At 41.7% G+C, this 19,627-nt stretch overlaps 1 protein-coding gene across 2 annotated transcripts in view; it reads left to right on the forward strand.

Moving 5' to 3' along the window:
* The window catches only part of LINGO2 (leucine rich repeat and Ig domain containing 2), a 418,971-nt gene that overhangs the window by 338,972 nt on the left and 60,372 nt on the right, over positions 1-19,627 (forward strand). Inside the window, exon 1 of one of the 2 annotated variants that reach the window (XM_056848515.1) lies at positions 11,033-11,116. The exons of the other annotated variant lie outside the window; for it this stretch is intronic. The gene's annotated coding sequence lies outside the window, so the exon portion shown is untranslated. Of the gene's footprint in view, positions 1-11,032; positions 11,117-19,627 lie in introns of those variants that run through there. 2 annotated transcript variants of the gene reach the window in all.

Consider the following 19,627-nt stretch of genomic DNA (forward strand, 5'->3'; position numbering starts at 1 on the left):
GTCAGAAATTGTGTAGGGAAAAGTGTAGTTAGAAATGACCTGAACAAGAAAGTTTGCAGAAGCAAACAGGAAAGCCTCAAAATTCTGTTTGCTCCCCTGATATATGTGATATGTTTTTATGTAATGTTATGGGGAGAAATAAAAATTGTGCCATTATAAGATAAGCTTTTATGGTGATAAAATTTGTATAAATCTTAGATAAATTTTATATTTATTGTATTATATTTTTTTATATTGTTCTGTTATATGGTTTGTATGTTGTGATCCGCCCTGAGCTCTGTTTTGGCAGGGAAAGGACGGGATAAAAATCTAATAAACTAAAACAAACAAATAAAGGACTGAAGGGAACTACAAAAAAGTAAGATTAAGATGCAGTAAATATTTAGACTTAGGATAATAAAGCTAGTTCGGATCAATTTCTTGTAATCTGGTTTGGAATTTCATGAATTGTGCAACAGGCACTTACTGTCTGCAATTAGTATAATAAATCTTGGATCAAGGTTGTTAGTGACCATAACTTTTCTGCTTATTTTCCCATTGTGCAGGCTAAATTCTCAGCTAGGTAGTCCAACTGCTGCTTTGTACTTGCAAAAAACCCCACCTTTCTGTCTGGAGTGAATAATATCTCAGTAGCAGCGTATGATTCCCACTGAATGCAACTGGCAATAGAAAGCTATTCAGCTTTTGTCAAGACAATAATTTTTTTTGGGGGGGGGGAATCATGTCTTCAGTTTAGTTCAGGATTATCACATTCAGAACAAAATAATGTTTGGAATTGATCAAGAATATGAAGAAAATGGAATATATATGTGAGAGATGATGGGGGATTGATTAGAATCATATTGATAATGATAAATTCTCCCTGTTCATAAATGAATAACTGGCCCTCCTATACAGACACAGAGAAAGAGAGAGAGAGAGAGAGATGCTAGAATCAGCTGCTACATTCTTTGAACAAAATTAGCGAGCATCTCTTAGGAAGAGAACACTAATAGAAGTACTAACCCCTTGCAACTCAAATGTGCAATACTGTTTGGAATCACTGCTTCATATTTAACCCTGGGTGGCTGTCATTAGCAGTTGACCTACGCTCTTCATCCCAAGTATTGGACTCCCCCCCCTGCACGCACACACCACTCATCTGCCACTTCCACCTACAGTGTTTAAAAATACATAGTAAAATTTCAGTTTGAGACTTTTTAGTTGTGACTTTGGTAACCTAGCTAATTTTGCAATCATTTCTCAAGAATGTTTCTTGACAAGATGCTGCTGACTGTGCACATGTAAAAAGCAGAGAATGCAATCTATCCTTTGTTGGTCATTTACAGGATGTATCTAACTGTGTAGGTACAAAGAAGGAATAAACTCACAGTAGTATCTGCCTTCTGTGGCTGTTACCGCACTTGTATTCCCAGTGATGTATTAAGAGTTTGAAAATGTTATAAAAAATACTGTTCACACTTTCTATGTATTCCCACCAATGTATTAAGAGTTTGAAAACGTTATAAAAAATACTGTTTGCTCTTTGTTTGGCCCCTTTAGCTATGAAGATGTCTTCCAGCCATTTATAAGCTGTGGTATCCAAAAACCCTTTTAAAGCAATGTTTTTTACAACATTTTCAAACTCTTAATACATCTCTGGGAATACAAAGTGCGGTAACCCCCTGTGTCTTTTGTAAGCCTGTTTGTGCTTCATGCACAGGCCCATATTTGCCCCTTCCTTTCAGCTGGGCTGTGAAATCCTTCAAGCCCTGAGAGGCATTTGGAGAGAGCCATTAAGGCCTATTGAAGAGAGATCACTCATTAAGAAACATTGCTGTAACTTTTCTCTTGGGCTGTGGCTCACTACAGCCCGTAGCACAGAACTATTTAAAATAGCTAGAAGCAAAGGTCACACCAGTATGTCAGTTGAAAAACCACAGCAGCCTGCTTGAAGACCCTGAACAGTATTCATATAAATTACTCAAAATCTTTTACCCAATGTATTTTAAAAGCTTTTTCTGAGTTACTGATTTTTTAGTAGCACCTAAACTGATATGGTCCTAATCTGGATGGCCAAATCTAGCCTGATCTCAGAAGCTAAGCAGGGTCATTATACAGAGGCACCTCTGAACATCTCTTGCCTTGAAAAACCCTATGGGAATTTCATAAGTGGGCTGCGACTTGATGGCACTTGATCGCACTTCCCACTTGATGGCACTTCCCACCACCGCCAATTGTGTGTGCCTGGTTTGGTCACCGTCATAGAACCAATTACTTGTTTTTGACATAGGATCATGTTTAAACACAGCACTGCCCCAGCCCCTTAGAAAGAAAGGGGGAGTAGAGATTTTGAAAACAACACTACCATGTGGGTGTGGAGTGAAATATACCTCTTTCAGCTATGGCTTATGTCACCACAGCTCATCTTCCCAGACATTTTTCTCTCAGCAAGGACACAAATAACTGGGGATGAAACAAGAGCCCTTTGGGAGATGTGTTATTAGGATAGAGAGGAAGGGTTAGCCTCCCCTTTGTTAGCAGAACTGGAGAAATAAATCAGCCCCACAAATGCAGAACTGCATCCTGCAAAGCTTATTTCAGCAATGGAACTGCAAAAAGCATTAGTTACCTGTAGGCCTTCCAGCAGCAGAAAGATCTTCTGGCAAAGGGAAAGAACACAGAGGAAATGGAAAAACAAGAGAACAGTTCAGCAAGCTCTGAACAGAAGAAAGCATAAACTTTCCTTGTATCAGTATATGCTTTGCCTCAACCACACCTTCATTAGGGTTGCTACTCCCCTGGTGGGGGACATCCTGCCCCCACCTCTTGTTTCCTGGAGAGAGAAAAAAATGGTTGTCAGGATGAGAGCAAGGCTGTCAAACACCAGGTTGGACCTGGAGATCTCTTGAATTGCAACTGATCTCCAAAATACAGAGATCTGTTCCCCTGGAGAAAATGGCTACTTTGAAGGGTGGACTGTATGGCATTATACCCTGCTCTCCCCTGCCCAAATCCCACCACCCCCAGGCCCCACCCCAATCTTCAGGAATGTCTTCAGCTCTGAGTTGGCAACCCTATTGAATAATCCAGAGCTTTCCATCTCTTCAGATCATTGCCATAAAACAACTCTTGGCTAATTTAGGCATCTCCTGTGGCAGAGGGCATTTAACGTGATTCTTATGAAATATGTTATTTCATTGGAAAGTCAGCATACAATTCTACAATTCTACATGGAAAGTCAGCATACAACACTTGTATGTGAACCACCTTGTTACATCTGGAATTACAATGTATCACTTGAACCTAACCATGGCCATGTCCGCACTTACCATTTGCAGCGCCAGCTTCCGCGGGCTTTCCTTGCATGTTCCCACTGCAACTCACCCGAAGGATTCCGAGGACGTCTCCAGAGTGCAATTTCGCCGCGTTAAGTGTATCCGCTTATACGGCAAATAAAAAAAATAAAGCGTCCTCCACACCCGGTGCCTTACAGTGGGAACATGCAAATTGTGTTCGATCCACTTCCTGCTGCCAGCCCACTTCCTGCTGCCAGCCAACCCCCGCACTCCCCCCACCTCCCTTATGCTGGACCAATCGCTGTCCTTGCTTGGAGAAGCCGACTGGGCATGCGTGGGAGAGTGCCGGTCTGGGCTTATCAAAAGCAGCGGACAAAGGCGGGAACAGAAATTTAAACTCGTCTTGGATGCTTTCGTACTGGACGCGTGTAAATAGCCAGGTAAGTTGCTGGTGCGTTCAAGGGCCATCTCAAGTTCCTCAATTCTGTCATTGTTACAAACCACATTCCTGTTATGAAGCTTTGCTAACCTGACTTTTAACTCCCCTCCAAAAGAGACAAAACCATTTGTAAGTTGTACTTCAAAAAGCCTCCTGGGTGCCATATATTTCTGACCTTTTATAGAAAATAAAGGATCCGTCATAATCAGTGGCAACAGTGTGATCACAAGTTCTCGTCTCCCCAGAGGACCTTACCTGGCACCAACTTTATTTCTCTTCAGGCAAAGATTCTGCTATTCCCAGATGTTTTTTCATAGTTGTTTCTTGTTCCATGTATGGTTGTCCCTAGTTATCAGGGACAGTACCTATTTTCTGTTACCTATCCCTGGTAAATCACTGTGCCTATCCTTGGCTTTTTAAAAATTCTTGCTGAAATTCCAAATTGCTAGTAAGTTTCCATCTCTGGGATCTCTAGAAACTAAATCCTTGAAAGGAAGTGATGGGTGCATCATGCACATAAACACATATCCAAAAATCTTGCCATTTAAGAAGCTAGTGGTGCTAACTGTTGATGATGGACTTAAGTCTTTGGAAGGCAGAGTGGCTACTTGCACCAGTTCTCCCTCCATACTGCAAACCCTACGAGGATCCACTGAACACCCCTTCCCCAGGACAATATTTCTGGGGCTGAACACTTAAGTGTGACAACAAAAGGATAGAACAAGGAATCTGAAATGGAGTAGGATATAAGTGTTTAGAAATATGTTTTGAGACAGAGAAAGATTTTATTGTATCTTAAATGGAAAGAAAATAGTTTATCTGTATACTTGTTTCTTTTTGTGGCTTGGGAAACTTGTTAGCTTTAGAGATTAGAGATTTTATTATAGCTTGCACTGTATTTTTCTACAAAGCCCATTAAATGGCCCATTGGGTTAAATGTGAGTTTGGTGACTTTGATTATTTACGCTCTCATCCTGAGTGGTTTGCTTGGAGCTATTAACATCCTTTATAGGTAGCTGAAATTGAAAGAAGGGGGCTTAAAAATTCCAGCTGGTTGCAAGTAAGAAATTACCTTCCAGGCCCAAAAGGTTTCTTTTGAGCTTTTACTGTCTTAAGTGGTGTAAATCCATTCTAAGGAAGGAAGACAGGCTTCACTGGGATACTGTATGTGCACACTTTGCCCACATCTGGGGTACAGCTGATGCATCCTCTTATAGGCAATCAGGACCGGCAGTCTTTGGGCGAAAACGCATGGTCGCTTTAGCCTCCTTTATTCCCTGATTCAGCCAGGATCGAACGCATGCATTTTGCTGAACGTGCATTCGATCCTGGCTGAATCCTGGCTGAAACAGGGAATAAAGACCATGTGTTTTTGCCCTTTGTCTCCAAGTGACTCCCCCATTATAGGGGCTGGTAAAGAGCCTTTCCGTGTCAGTCCCCTGACTATAATCACTGTGTGAATGCAAGGGCCACAGGAGGAAAGTGCCTAGCACCACCATCCCATCAGACAAGGCTCCCCAAAATTAAGGATGTGCTTTCAGTAAAGCCGAATGGGTAAAAAGCTGGAAAATACCTTACCCGTGTTTTCCAGATTTTTTCAGCCCCCTCAAAAATAACTTTTAAACTGTAGATGGTAAAAATCAGCTTTTTTCCAGGATAATTTCAGAATTGCCGGCTACAGTAGTAGAAACTCTTTTTAAAATTAAAAAACCCCACTTTGGCACATTTGCATCAAACTCCACAGTGTTTTAAAGTTTAAATTCCCCCTTCTGCTCCATTATATTCTATAGAGAATCTTTTTGGGGTTCTGGGGAGTGTTTTTTAAATGTTGAGGCACCACATTTTCAGCTGGTAACTCTCCTTGGTAAAGATTGGATCAGGGGTCCAATATTATGGGCCCCCATTTTTCCTTGATTGGGAACAATGGAGAATGGATGGGGGCACTCCTTTGGGGAAGCATAAAATTGGACCCCCTCTAACCCAATCTTTACCAAACTTGATGGTTCTTCTAAGAAGAGTCACCAGAAGCTACACCAAAAATTAGGTGCCTCTACCTTAAAAAACAGCCTCCAGAGCTCCAGAAAGATTCCCCATAGGCTGTAATGGAGGTGAACTTTTCCAAATTCCCCCAAACAAACCTGGAAAAAAAAACACAAACTGGTATGGGAATTTAGGAATATTCTGGAATCTCAAAAATGTTTGGGTCCAATATATTCAAATCCAAATTTTCTCGAATTTGTTTTTGCTCACCCCTACCAAAAACAGCTAAAGCCAGATGTTTCCCCCCTGGAATAAGGCTATAGCAAACCAGAGGGACATCTCCTCCCCCAAGGACTGGCATATCATGCCTCCCATCATGGTTTCAGCAACCAGATGTAGCCTGGGCATTGTAAAGGGTAGGCAAAGACCACCAGCTTCAGCTCCAGCTTCTTCACCCAAGACAGATTGCTAACTCATCCATGAGGTGGTGGTTGTTGTTGTTTTTTTTTTTATGCCATGTAGCACACTGCAAACAGGCCAATCCATTTTGGGGCACAATTTGAGCATCTGGGACTGGATGTCCAAAGTGGACACCAAAGCACAGTGACTCACTAGTACTGATGACAGTTTTCCTCCTAACGTGCATCACTACAAACACTGTGTCATTTCTTTTCTGCCACAAATCCTACCATTTTATCTATTTACTTACTTACTGCACTACCCTGTCTTTCACCCCATTATGAAGATTGGGATCGTTATCAAGCTAGCATATGAATGAGTAATCCATGGCTGGTGATTCTGCATGGAGAAGCTACCGTATATACTCGTGTATAAGCCGAGTTTTTCAGCCCCCAAAAAAGGCTGAAAAATCCCAACTCGGCTTATACACGGGTCAATACGGTAATTGGGCGGTTTCTCCTTCGGAGCCGTCTGAATCGCGCTCCCGCCGACCAGCTGGTTCCCCCCCACCCCCCAGCGCACTCCCCCCACCCCCCCAACGCACTCCAGTGCGCTCCAGCTGATACCCCACCCCCCCCAGCACTCTCCAGCGTGCTCCAGCCGACCAGCTGGTTCCCCCCCACCCCCCAGCATGCTCCCCCCACCCCCCCAGCGTGCTCCCCCCGGCCAGCTGATTCCCCCCAGCCCACCCCCACCGCACCGCGCCTTCTGCTGTGTGGCGGCAGCGGCAGTTTCTTCCCCCCCACCTCGCCCACCTCACCAGGGCTGGTCCTCCCGCTCTACAGCTGATCCGCGGGCCTCCAGCGGGCCTTCTCTGGGCCTCTTCCTCCCGCTCTAAAATGGTGGCCGCCATTTTAGAGCGCCGATTCGCCGCCTCTCCCGGTGAGTAGGGGGTTCAGGGGCTCTTCCCCCTCCCCCCTTTGGATGGCACTGGGGTCGGGGTGGGTTGGGAGAGCCCGGGAGGCTGGCGGGAGGGCGACCTGGGGCAGGGGCGAGACTATTTCTGCGCTCTAAAATGGCGGCCGCCATTTTAGAGCGCAGCATTACCGGTAAAGGGAATTTCTTATTGACCCTCGGCTTATACGCGGGTCAATAAGAAATTCCCTTTTCTGGCCTCAAATTTGGGGGGTCGGCTTATACTCGGGTCGGCTTATACCCGAGTATATACGGTACATAATTTCATGACTACAGTGCTCTTTTACAGAACAGTCTGATTTTCCAGTTAGTCTCCTTGGTTTTCATATTTAACAATACCATGAATTATTTCAGTAGCACTTTTCATTGGATTTTTTATTTTTATTTTCATACCATAGATGTGTCCTTAAGTAATGGCTGTTAATGTGTTGTACGATGAGGAACTTGGGGGGGGGCGTGTGTGTATAGATGCTTAATATTGATTGTAATATGTAAGGTGAGCTTTTGGGGTAAATCTTCAAGGGCTTTAATTTATATTGCAAAACTGGTGTGCATGTGATGAAATGTTTAGAATGTTGGACTAAGGCTTTCAAGATGGAGGTTCAAATCCGCTTTGCCAGTAAGCTTGTTGGGTGAACTTGGGCCAGTCCTTCTCACATTTAAGCTTCTTGAGAGCCAGCATGGTGTAGTGGTTAAGAGTGGTGGTTTGGAGCGGTGAACTCTGAACTGGAGAACCAGGTTTGATTCCCCACTCCTCCACATGAGCCGTGGATGCTAATCTGGTGGACTGGCTTTGTTTCTCCACTCCTACACATGAAGCCAGCTGGGTGACCTTAGGCTAGTCACGGCTCTCTTAGAGCTCTCTCATCCCCACCTACCTCACAGGGTGTCTTTTGTGGAGAGGGGAAGGGAAGGTGATTGTAAGCCAGTTTGATTCTTTCTTAAGTGGTGGAGAAATTGGCATATAAAAACCAACTCCTCTCTTCCTCCTGTTATTGATATTTGTAAATAATAAACCAAGAAGCTGTCACAAACTGTTGTAGCAGGGCATAGTGGGAGAGGAAGAGCTAACAGTTTCCACTCCACAGTAACAAAACAGGTTAGCAACAAAAATGCAACCATTAAATACTGCAAAACCAGTCATATTGCAGCATAGTGGCACACATGTTAAAACTGAACAAATGTTCCTGCATCTCCTGTTTTCATCTGTATTCACCAGTATTGCTGTGTGTGGGCCTTCACATTCCAGATTTTTGTGGCAATCATATGCATAAGCAGAAGGGCTAAAGGAAGGAGTGGTTACATGTAACATTAAGTCCATTTCAGACCTTACATATCAAGCATAATTTTAGCATCATTCCTTTTTATGATGGAGAAGTTTAGGGGTATGAACATCACTGAGTTTTTGTTACTATAATGTATCACAGCTGGAGCTTGAGATAAACCAGTGTATTTACGCACATATATAAACCAATGAGACTACATGACCTGATAACTCCTAGACAAAACAAATAGAACACACACACTTTTCTGGATACTCTAGCAAATAACTTTCAAAGTGTCTGGAGCATTAAGCACAGTATCTCAGGAGAGATGATCTCATAGATACAAAATGCATCTCATCTGATTGTGAGGCACTCTTATGTACAGATAAGCACACCCTCCTTCTCCTCCTCTCTGTATAATAATAGGGTTGAGCTGAGGCTTTCTAGGCACTGCCGCTTGGGTACAACAGTCTTAACAATGGCTGAAAGGGGAGGGAAAAGGGATCCAGTTGGCCTCAATCCCCATCAGTGAGAATAATAACATGGATGGCTGCAAAGGGCTGAAAAATGAGGGATCACCCCAGCAATCCCTTTTTCTTACTTGGATTTTGTGTTACCTGAAGCAACAGCAGAAGGTAAAACCTTGTCACATGAACTGTGCTAATGCCGTCCATCCAGTCTGTTATTTGTGCTGTGTGCTTCATGTGTTGGCCAGAGAAAAGAGAAAGAGTTCAGATCATTCTGATCTGTGTTCCCAATGTGTATATAAGTGTGAGAGATAAGAGAAGGTGATCAGATTGCCTAGTTGGGGTGCCACAAGTGAGACGTCTCCTCTTTCAACCCTTTTTCACTATTTATTCTCTGACCAAAATTTTATGAGGTATATTTTTTCACATAAACTTTGTTCTTTTGTACATCCATGTCCATTTGTGCAATGTTCTCCTTTCTGGACTAACTGTTGCATTTCAAAGGAGGATATAGTACAAGATACTACGGTCTTTTTGCTTTTTGTGGGGTTGATCCATCATTCATTCTCCATTCCACAAAAGTTTTAAGACTTAAAGCTTTCCAAAGAAGAAAACGTGACAGATCCCCCCCCCCCCGATCACCGTAGGAAGAGCACTATATCAAAGCCAGGCAGACAAAAGAGGAGAGCCCTAAAATTCCACATTGCTGCTGCCTTTGTTCTGTATGCTTTGTTCTCAAACAAAATATGGGAGAAACTACCCTATCCATTTCCTGAACAGTACAAAGGAAAAAGGCATGGGCAGGGTCCCTAACCCTCCTTTCTCGGTAAAGCCCCTCAATTTGACCCCAAGGTTTCCCTGGGGGTCCACTGACCCATGGGGCACAATTTGGGGAGGGGTTCATAAAAGACTGAAGCAGACAGGGGAGGCAGAAAAGTTGCCATTCATGCTGTGCAGCTCAGTTTGTGCTGCAAAAGGCCTTGTTGAGAGAAACAATGTTTTGCTATCCCAGACTCTCACCTGGGTGATCTGTGGAGAGTCAAAATTGTATGACCAGGCACAGAAATGTAACAAAAGGTCACTCTTTTGAGCCTCTCAAGCCACAAATGACTAACATGGGTTTGTACAGCCTATATGGGCTACTAAACGGGAAATGTGTGGACTAGTACCATGGGCAGACTTATTTGCCAGCTTGTGTTTAGTCCAAGCTGTCTTCCCTTCAGTAGCTGAAGGAAATGAAATTCCATTTTAACACTTTCTCTGACAGCTAGCACCTGTTGCAGTGGTTCAAGCTGCTTCTATGCACCTAGCTACAATAACTCTTTAAGATGTGTGGGGAGTAATTAACTGCTAACAAAGACACTGCTCTCTTTTTAAAAAAAAATCTAAAAGTTACCCTTGCTGAGAATCTCACTTCCCCTAATCCTTCCAAAATAAAATTTCATTTCCTCTCTGTTGAAATCCAAAATGGCAGTCCTGTTTACATACAGCAATATGTAACTCAGTTGTAGTGTTCATCATTTTCACTGGTATAAAGTACATCCAGCTCCTTAATTTCTATCTATGGAATAAGAAACAGCTAAGATGTGAGGAATGCAGGGATGGGAGACAGCAGGTTGGCAAAGCACTGAAGCAATCATGTAGTATTGCTAATCTTAAAGTCAATAACTAGAACCAGGCTGGCTAACAATATTCATGCATCACCATCTTGCAAAGGCAGTTGGCCTGTTTGGCAGATGGGGAAACTGAGGCAGAGGGAAGACAGCTTGCTCCGGGCCACTCGGTGAACCTATGGTTGAGTGAGGATTTGAAACTGAATTTTCTAGCTTGGAATGCACTGTGCTCTAATGACTTTCACCAGAAGGTTGTATTTTAAAACTGGTGAGTTAGGAGAGCTGCAGAGAGTTGCACTGTGTCCTAAATCTCTGGAGGAACAATGGTGATTAAATATAGTTGTTTTTCCCCTCTTCCTAACATTCTTGAATAGACTCTATTACCTATACGCACTGCCGTAGTTGAGGATAAATTGCCTCACTAAGCTCTATTATTCTGTAGAATGGTAAGAATAACAAGCTGAGACACTGATGAACTCAGGAAAAAAATATGAATAATACATTATTGCTCACACTGAATCAACAGTGTGATGACTGAATGACACCAGAAACACACAACTTAAAGGAAGGAAAGGAGATTCTGAGTGGGTCTCTGACAGTGGGGCTAAAGATGGACATCCTGAAATGAGTGCTGCATAAGGCCTTTGGGAAACAGCAGATTTTAGACCACACACATGACCTAACAGACAACTTTTGAGAGGTGAGAAAAGATGTTTGATCCATATTTCATTAGCTTCCACATAGATAAGAGGTGGAAAAGAGAGGGAGAAAGAGAATATATTGGTCATCGTAGTTCTGACCAGATTCCCAACTTTAAAATCCTGTGGGAGAATGATGTCTGGTTTTAAGGGAGGCCCATGGAGGAAACAGATCCCTATTGGCCCTATCCTGTGACACTGTGGTATTGACTGGCATGGCCTGTTCCCCAGATATCTCCCATAAAAATAAAATATTCTGTGACCTATGTTAAAAGCAAAACAATTCCACAAACCATGCTAGAATAAACTGACTATATATTCTTTTTCCCCTTTTGTAAAGAAAGGTATGTTTGGATTAAAAACAATATAAAAATTGTCTTGCTGAGTCAGATTCAGAGTCTAATCCAGCATTTCCAGCAACGGCTAGTTGGATACCATGGGACTTTCACAGGGAGGGAATGAGTTGATTGCCCCCCCCCATCCAGAAATTGTGTAAAATCCACATGAACTTGTTCTGACCATTTTCAATTGATCAGATCATTATTTTAGTATCATTTGATGCTTCCCATCTATGAGCCAAGATGGATTAATGATGGAATGAGTTATGCTACCAGAATCATATGGATCATATTTCCTATAGACATGGAAAATTGTAGAAAAACAGGTTTGGGAGAGTGAAAACAAGCATTCAGAAGCAGGTATCTTGCTAATATACATGAAATATTTATTTTATAGGCTGGGGGTAAATAAAATTGTAATTCATACTATATTTATATTGTAGTATAATATGAATCTCTGACTGAACGGTTGGGGGATAAAATGAGTAGGGGGAAATATTTGGGGGCAGTAACTGCTATGCTGTGGAGTCATCCATGCCTTCAATCACAAAACACTTTACTGTCAAGCCATACTGGTTTCCTGCTCATTGGTATAGCAGGTGAGGGAGAATAATGGACTGAATATGCAAAGGGCTGTCCACTTATTAAAATAATAATGATGTAAAGAAATCATATTCTACCTTTTCTTATGATTGCTATATCTGATATTTCTGGTTTAGTGGTCAAAATGAGAAGATGCAAAGATCCTGGGTCGAATTGTGTGCTCCATCAGTGGAAGATGCTGTTAATGTAGTTTCTTGTTTCTCTCAGTCCATTATTAGCTTGTGAAAAATTATTTCTGGAGGTGTGATACCTGCATAGACTAATAACCCCATGGGTTGGGAGATTGCCATGGGGAGAGGAAAAGGGTCTTATCCCTATCTTCCAGATAGTGGCCAGACTGAGGTGGCCATTACATGGGTTACCCAAGTCCAGTTAGTGAGTTGAGGACAGAGGGGAAATTTGAACCGGGGACCTCTTGGATCACAACTCATTCTCTTAGCAACTATACTTTGTCGTATTCCATGGTTTATCTGTCCTGATGACTTCACTGGGAATCCGCTAAAATTATTCATAATTCAGACAAATGGGGGCCAACAGTCGTTCATGTTGCCTAGTATGAAAAAAATACTAGTAACCCACATGTGTTATCAGAGATACATGTGGACAGCTCCAGTGCTGAAAATGCCAGAAAACCATTAGATACAATACTAAGTGACCTCTAGCAGCCCTACATTATGAGATTTCAGGCAGGAGATCAGTTCATTTTTATCACTTACATCACTTCTGCTGTGGGAGCAATTGAAGGCTAAGAGAGAAGAAATGTGTAGAACATGGGCTGGAATATATCAGTCATATCTTTTCAAAATGGCCTGAAAGTGGCTTTCCATTCCATTGAATATGAATTGGCAACAGCTCTAGCTTCTGGTCTCCATTGACAAAGATAGGGAAATGGCCATCTAGTTCAAGCTGTACTCCTCAACTTGCTAGGAAACAAATCACAATGAAATATACCATCTGTGTCTTTGTACCAGAGAAAAATCATTTCCACATCTTATATTATAATGCACAAGCTCAAAGAAGACTACTCCAGATACCATGGGGAACTGGAATAAAAATGTTGTAATTTGCCCAAGACGACATTCTTCCATTTACATCCTTACTGTCTCCCATGACAGCTAATCACCTCCCCAATCTGTATGCTTCTCTCTTGATTTACCATGGCAACTATGTCTATCCCATCAACTATTCCATCACACAAAATTCATTTCATCAAGCTTACATCCCACAACAATGTACTCCCCCACAGGATTGAGCTTCCCCTCAACTGCTTTTTTCCTTTAGTAACCTTTGTGGTGTAAATATGACAGGATGGGGTTATCAGAGAAAAGTAGGAGAGCAAAGGGCACACTTTTGAGTGATTTTGCTTCTCGTCCTGATTTTAAACTCAAAATTCCAAGGATTGGGTTGAATTGGCTGTGACACATCAAAATTTGTTTTGAAAATAACTATATTACACCTTATTAGAGTTGACTTATGGCTTGCATTTTTGTGCTAATACATGCAGGCAAGGAATGTCAGTCAAGTACAACTGATTTCTCAGATGTGTGCTCCATATATTACCACACCCATTGGTATAAATCTACCCCTAAACTATGCAGAGGGTGAAGCCGCTGTGACAGCACCTGGAAATGCAACTTCCCCTGTAGCAATACTTTCTGAATAATGTGTCACCACAAATGCTTTTTGGCAGTGCCATTATTTCTTCTTACCATGATTCCCTCAGGAATGGTGCAGTACCAAAGCAGTGTGGTATGCCCCCAGGGGCTTATGAGTTTTCGGGAACACCGGCCACCGAAAGGGACTTGTATGAAAGCCCATCGGTAACTACTGATTGACTGTTATGACTATAAATGCTAGGAGGATAAATGTTGATGCATGTAATGGGGAAATGTGTGATGCTTAAAGGACAATTGTTCAGTCCTCAAAGGGTTAATTAGTATGGGAGCCCCCATTCAAAATGAAGAACTGTTTACCTTTCATGAAAGCTACAGTGTTTCATTTGGGTGCTAATTGTACCTGACGGAGCAATTACTTTGTAATAAGAAAATCCTCTTTTCTAATTCCCCCAGTGATTCATTAAAAAGATGAGGTAGTGCCCAAATCTTGCTACCAGACGAGATCCCCTACTTTATTTCTTTCTTTGCCATCCTCTTGGGGAAACACTGGTATCAGCAAACACACACAGGAGTCGTGACATCACTGCTTTCGCAAGGCTACTGTGCCTCGAAAACCCAGAGTGAGAGACTCCATTCATGTTCTTTTTCATCACCTGGCTTTGCAAAAAAAAGTTTTGGGAGATCTGGGATGCCTAAAGATGTTTGTTTCCCAACCACAACAGTTGTCTCTAGAACAGAGTTCAATTTGCTATAGTGTTTGAAAGGCCTGTAACTTTATTGAAAAGGTGCTGTGTGAAAACAAGTTGTCCAAATATTGCCCACTTAGCAAATAATGCAAAGAAATCTTGATAAATAGCAAGGTGATTTGGAACAAAATATGTATATGATTTTTACTGCATTGCATAGCATTTAATCTTTCTTTTAAGGGTTATGGCATCAGATTTTTCAATTTGATATTAATGGACAAAGGCTCGCATGGTTTCCACAAAAGGACGTGATCTTCACACTCAGCTTTCATATGCAGCACTCAGAGTGTGATCTGCTCTGCTACCCAATCACTACATTCCCATTGGAAACATCAGGGATTCTCTCCAAACTGTAAGACATTGAAATTGGTACCATTTCTATCAAAGGTACCGGAACAAATGAGGAGTGACTTTATTTCCACCCCTGTTCCCAAGTACTGGAAATCTTACTACCCAGAGAAGACATAGGTCATCCTGCTCTGCTCAAGCTTATCATTCATCAGGGATCTTCATGATATTTGAACTAAAGTACAGAGTAGGACAGACCTTGAATCCTGATGCTGGATCAGTTGCTACTGTTACATTTTAGTGTATCTTCTGTTTCCATGATCCTAAACTTGTGGGGGAAAGGAGTTAATAAAATCTCCCTTGCTTCACCAATAATATGTGCCTCAGATAAGATGGATTGAACAATGGGACAGATGTGGAAGGTGGTTGATTTTTGACGTAACTCTTTTCGAACTGTGGTCGATCCAGAAAGTTCAGTATGTACATTTCCATAGCTGTGATTACTGCAGTGGAGATGGGGTGTGCCCTAGCAACAACACTTGCTGCTGAAAGTACGGAATGAAGGCAGTAACCTGCATGAAGCCAACTTCCTGAAGTAAAGAATTCCAGAGCAGATACTACCACAGAGAGAGATGTATCTCATATTCTGACTACTCCTATTTCAGAAATAATAAAATGATACAGAAAAGGTTCTTAGTTGTAGGTCTGAGGAAATTGGAAGCAGTGTGAGGAAGCACTGCATTAGTGTTACAGGGCTCAGGTTGATTAGTGTGAATGAAGAAACTTAAAGTTATTTACAGATAACAGAGGAAACATTCTCAGAGGTCATAGCATAACCTTTCTTCAGCTTTCTCTCTCTCTCTGGCTGTTTTTCACCAGATTTAATAACTTATCAGTTTACATTATTCATAGGAACATATATTTTAATAGGCAAGTACTCAAGGGACTGTTCCCATTCAGGTAGCAGGTACAGGTCTGCTTGCCAGGAGTGTCCTGTAGCTTTGTGGTATAAAGGTCCTCACCCAAAGTGCCCTTGACATGAGAAACTATTTACAAACAGCAAGTGCTGGAAACACCACCAGCCCAGCTAAAGCAATGCAGTTAATGTTCAGTTTGTCTGGAAATCTGCACCTTAATGGCTGCACTGCAGATCAGTGAATATGACCTACCACAGTGTGGGAGCAGTTCTTGAAAAAATCCTGACCATTGTATTTTAATTTAACAGCAAGGCAAATACATTATATATAGAGGTGGGAAGCATCAAGGTCTGATCTTGGCAGAGTAAAGCCCTTTTCAGCCCAACTGTAGTTGTATAAATAGCTGGAACAATATCATGTGGCTTGAGTTGAGGAAAGGGTTACTCAGTCTGATTGGAAACATGTTTCAGAAGTCAAATCCAAGAAGGCTGAGGGAAATCTAGCGGGAACCTTCCTTAATTAAAATATACTTTCCCTAGGGAGGCACTATGTTTGATTTATTTTTTAGCAAATCAAGAATTAAATCAAATGTTAGTCCAACTCTGCAGGGAAACCCAGGTTTTAAGAAATGTTGTTTGCCCTTCCAGGGAGCATGAATGATACACGTGGTAACCATATCTTAAGGCTTGGAGCAAATTCGCTTCAACAAAGTAGCAGAACCTCTCAAAGGAACAAACAAGGAAACTCATGGCAGATTAAAGCTGACAGGGAAAACAGAGCTCTGAGAAGGAATGTCCTTGTTTTTCTCATGAAAGAACAACATATTCCTTGCTCAGTACATTTTTTTCAGTACTCTTAGTACTCAAAACCTGAGGGACTGCATGTCAGATTGTTTCAGTTAACCTACACATTAGCGCTCCGGGTTGCTGGGTTTAATGACTGCATTCCTGAGATTTAAAGTGAGTATAGTGCAACTTGCCCTCCTCTTATAACAGCAAGGTCTTAGAATATTGGAAAGGGGGGCGGGGGGGATTGATTGGAATGAATGGAGTTCTACAGGCTACCTTTGCTAACCTCTTGAAAAGGGCTTAAATTAGGGTTGCCAGCTCTGGGTTGGGAAATACCTGGAGATTCTGGGTGTGGAGCCTGATGAGGGGAGGGTTTGGGGAGGGACCTCAGCAGGAGTGCCGCAGACTCAGTCCTCCAAAGCAGCCATTTTCTCCAGGGAAAGGGATCTCTGTCATCTGGAGATCAAGTATAATAGTGGGAGATCTCCAGTTATCATCTGTAGGTTGGTAGCCGCTAGCTGAGATCAAGTGGTTCTTTGCTTTGAGGAAGAGTTGCTTTGGGAAGAGGCCTTTCCTCAGTAATAGAGCATCTGTTTTACATGAAGAAAGTTCCAGGTTAAATCCCCAGTGTCACCTACAACAACAAAAATCATGTAACATGTGCCATGAAAGATCTTTACTTGAGACCACGGAAAGCCACTGCAGGTCAGAATAGTCAATACTTACTTTGATAGAGCAAGGGTCTGACTCAGTATAAGGCAGTTTCTTGTGTTCTTGGAGCAGGGAAAGAAGTAGATGGGTGCCACAAAACATGCTGCTGGACATCATTGCATCTCCAGGCCACTGAGGATCACTGCTCGAAACTATAATCAATTACATTATGTGTTTTTCTCAGACCTTTACTCAGTAGCTTTTCATCACTTAAGGAATCTGAATCTTTGGCTTGGAAGAGATGGAATACTTAGCTAACTCCACTTCTCATGCACCACATCCGATTTCAACAACATTCACCCATTAAAAATAAGGTTCTAGAAATGTGCATCCTCAAAAAAATTATGCCTAATTGAAAATTAACATTTGTTTATTTTGATAAATAATTATGAGACTTTTTGAAGACTGGCTTACAAGAAATTCAGGTCTCTGAAGCTTAACATGAGAAAATGACTTCAAAAGGAAATGGAGTAATAACCAGCACTGATTCCCATGTGCATATGATTATATTTTTTCCTTCTTATTGATGCTATTAAGCAAGCAAAAAGGCTAGATTTCTGCTCAATTCCTCCTCCTGAATTTTTTTTCTTTCCTTGTCTGACATATGTTCTAAAATCCCTTTTCAGTTGCATTTGTAAATATGTCATTCTAAGCAGACAGAAAACAGCTGGTCTGTTACCTTGTCAACCATTCAGTGAACATGTAACCACATGTGTTACTTTGGGGCTCACAGTTTACATCCCTTTAGACCACCTGCTGGCATTTATGTCAGAGAAAAAAAGAACACTTTTTTAAAATTTCAACCATTTATTAACCACTTCTTCATTCATGGTGTTTGAATGTCTTACAAAAAAACAATAGAGCATTAAATTATATTCATTATTCATAATGTAATATATTCAGAATTTAATAACAGGACAATAGAACTGCAGAAAAACTACATCTCTTTTGCAGTCTTATAGAAGATGTAAGACTGGACTTTTCTGAAGGACTTTTGGCTTATCTGGATGAGTGTTTTTAAGGGCAATTGCTTGGATGCTATTTAAATGTGTTATTGTTGGCAATTTTAATGGTCATTCTCTGACATTTTATGATGCATTGGTTTTATTGCTGTTTGTGTCCCTTGGGTCCTAGTTTTCTAGGAGAAAAAATGGGTGCATAAATGTTTTATATAAATAAAATAGACAGAAAAAAGAAGGCATAAGAAGAAGTCTTCATATTTTTCAGAAAATTCCTCTTTATTTCAAGCAGTATTTGTCCCCTCCCTCCCATCCCCCAGTCTATAGTCACACTACTGTGGTTTCCAAACTGAACATGGGGAATAGGCTTCTTGAACAAACTCTTTTGCGAAAAAGTGCATTATTTAAAACTGCCAAAAGCACTGATAACAAAGGTACATGGAATCTATACTGTTGTGTTGGATGTAGACTGAAGATATCTGAGTTCAAATTCTCACCAAAAACCTGAAGATAACTTTGGGGGGGGGGGGAGCTTGAATCAGTTTCTACAATCCTTTCCAGATGTTCTCCAAGGACAGAATAAATGTGAGGGGAGTGGAATGAGATGAGTGTCAAGTTCTTTTCCATCCTCTTCTATTCATTGAGCATATATATACAGAGCCTTACACATGTACAGCTCTTTCCATAGAGCTGTGCACATGTTTCAGTCACATGAAATGGGAGCCTGCCAGACACATGTATTGGGAGGATGATGCACCCAATATTCATAGTTACCATCTCATGTGAATTGAGCAACGCATGGGTTTTCCACGTGGGTACAACTTCCATTCATGTGAGCCATAACCTTGATTTCCCAGGGTTCCAGTTCATGTGGATGGAAGTTGTATCCACAAGGAAAACTGATGCATTGCCCAGTTCACACAAGACAGTGACTGTGTATATCAGGTGCTTTGCAGGGAGCAATGCACAACTGGCAGATTCCCAATGTACATGAATGGAATGGAATGTTTGCAGAGGGCTGTTATGATGAGGAACCAAGGAAGATTGGGGGTTTCCATACCTGCACACACAAAAGCACTAGGAGTATTCCACTGAATATGCATAGTGTGGGAGCAGAGCATGTTGCCGTGACCCTGTCTGAAAAGAGCTGTTCTGCTAGTCTAACTTATCTCACAGTTAGTGTGAGGGGAGGGTGGGCTAAACCCCATGGACACCACCCTTCTTGGAGGAAAGTTGACATCTCAGCCTATCTCTGCGTGAAGGAGAGAGTGAGTGAATAAGTGTTTGCTGGAGCTTATGTGTGGTGCCATAAATTAAAATTATATGTATTCTCACCAAGTTCCAGAATGAAATATAGAGCCATACAGTCACTAGTGCAACCTCACCAGAATTGTTTTTTTCATGCTTGCAAATGTTGAAATGTCCACAGTAGCTTTCATCCCTTCCTCCCTCCTTCCCTTTCTACTGAACCATGTAATTAGCTAACCCAGCTCTGATGAAATGACAGCCGGCAATATTTCTTTAATTAGTGCCATCTTCACAATTTT

Source organism: Euleptes europaea, chromosome 4 (assembly GCF_029931775.1).
Source record: "Euleptes europaea isolate rEulEur1 chromosome 4, rEulEur1.hap1, whole genome shotgun sequence".
NCBI lineage: Eukaryota > Metazoa > Chordata > Lepidosauria > Squamata > Sphaerodactylidae > Euleptes > Euleptes europaea.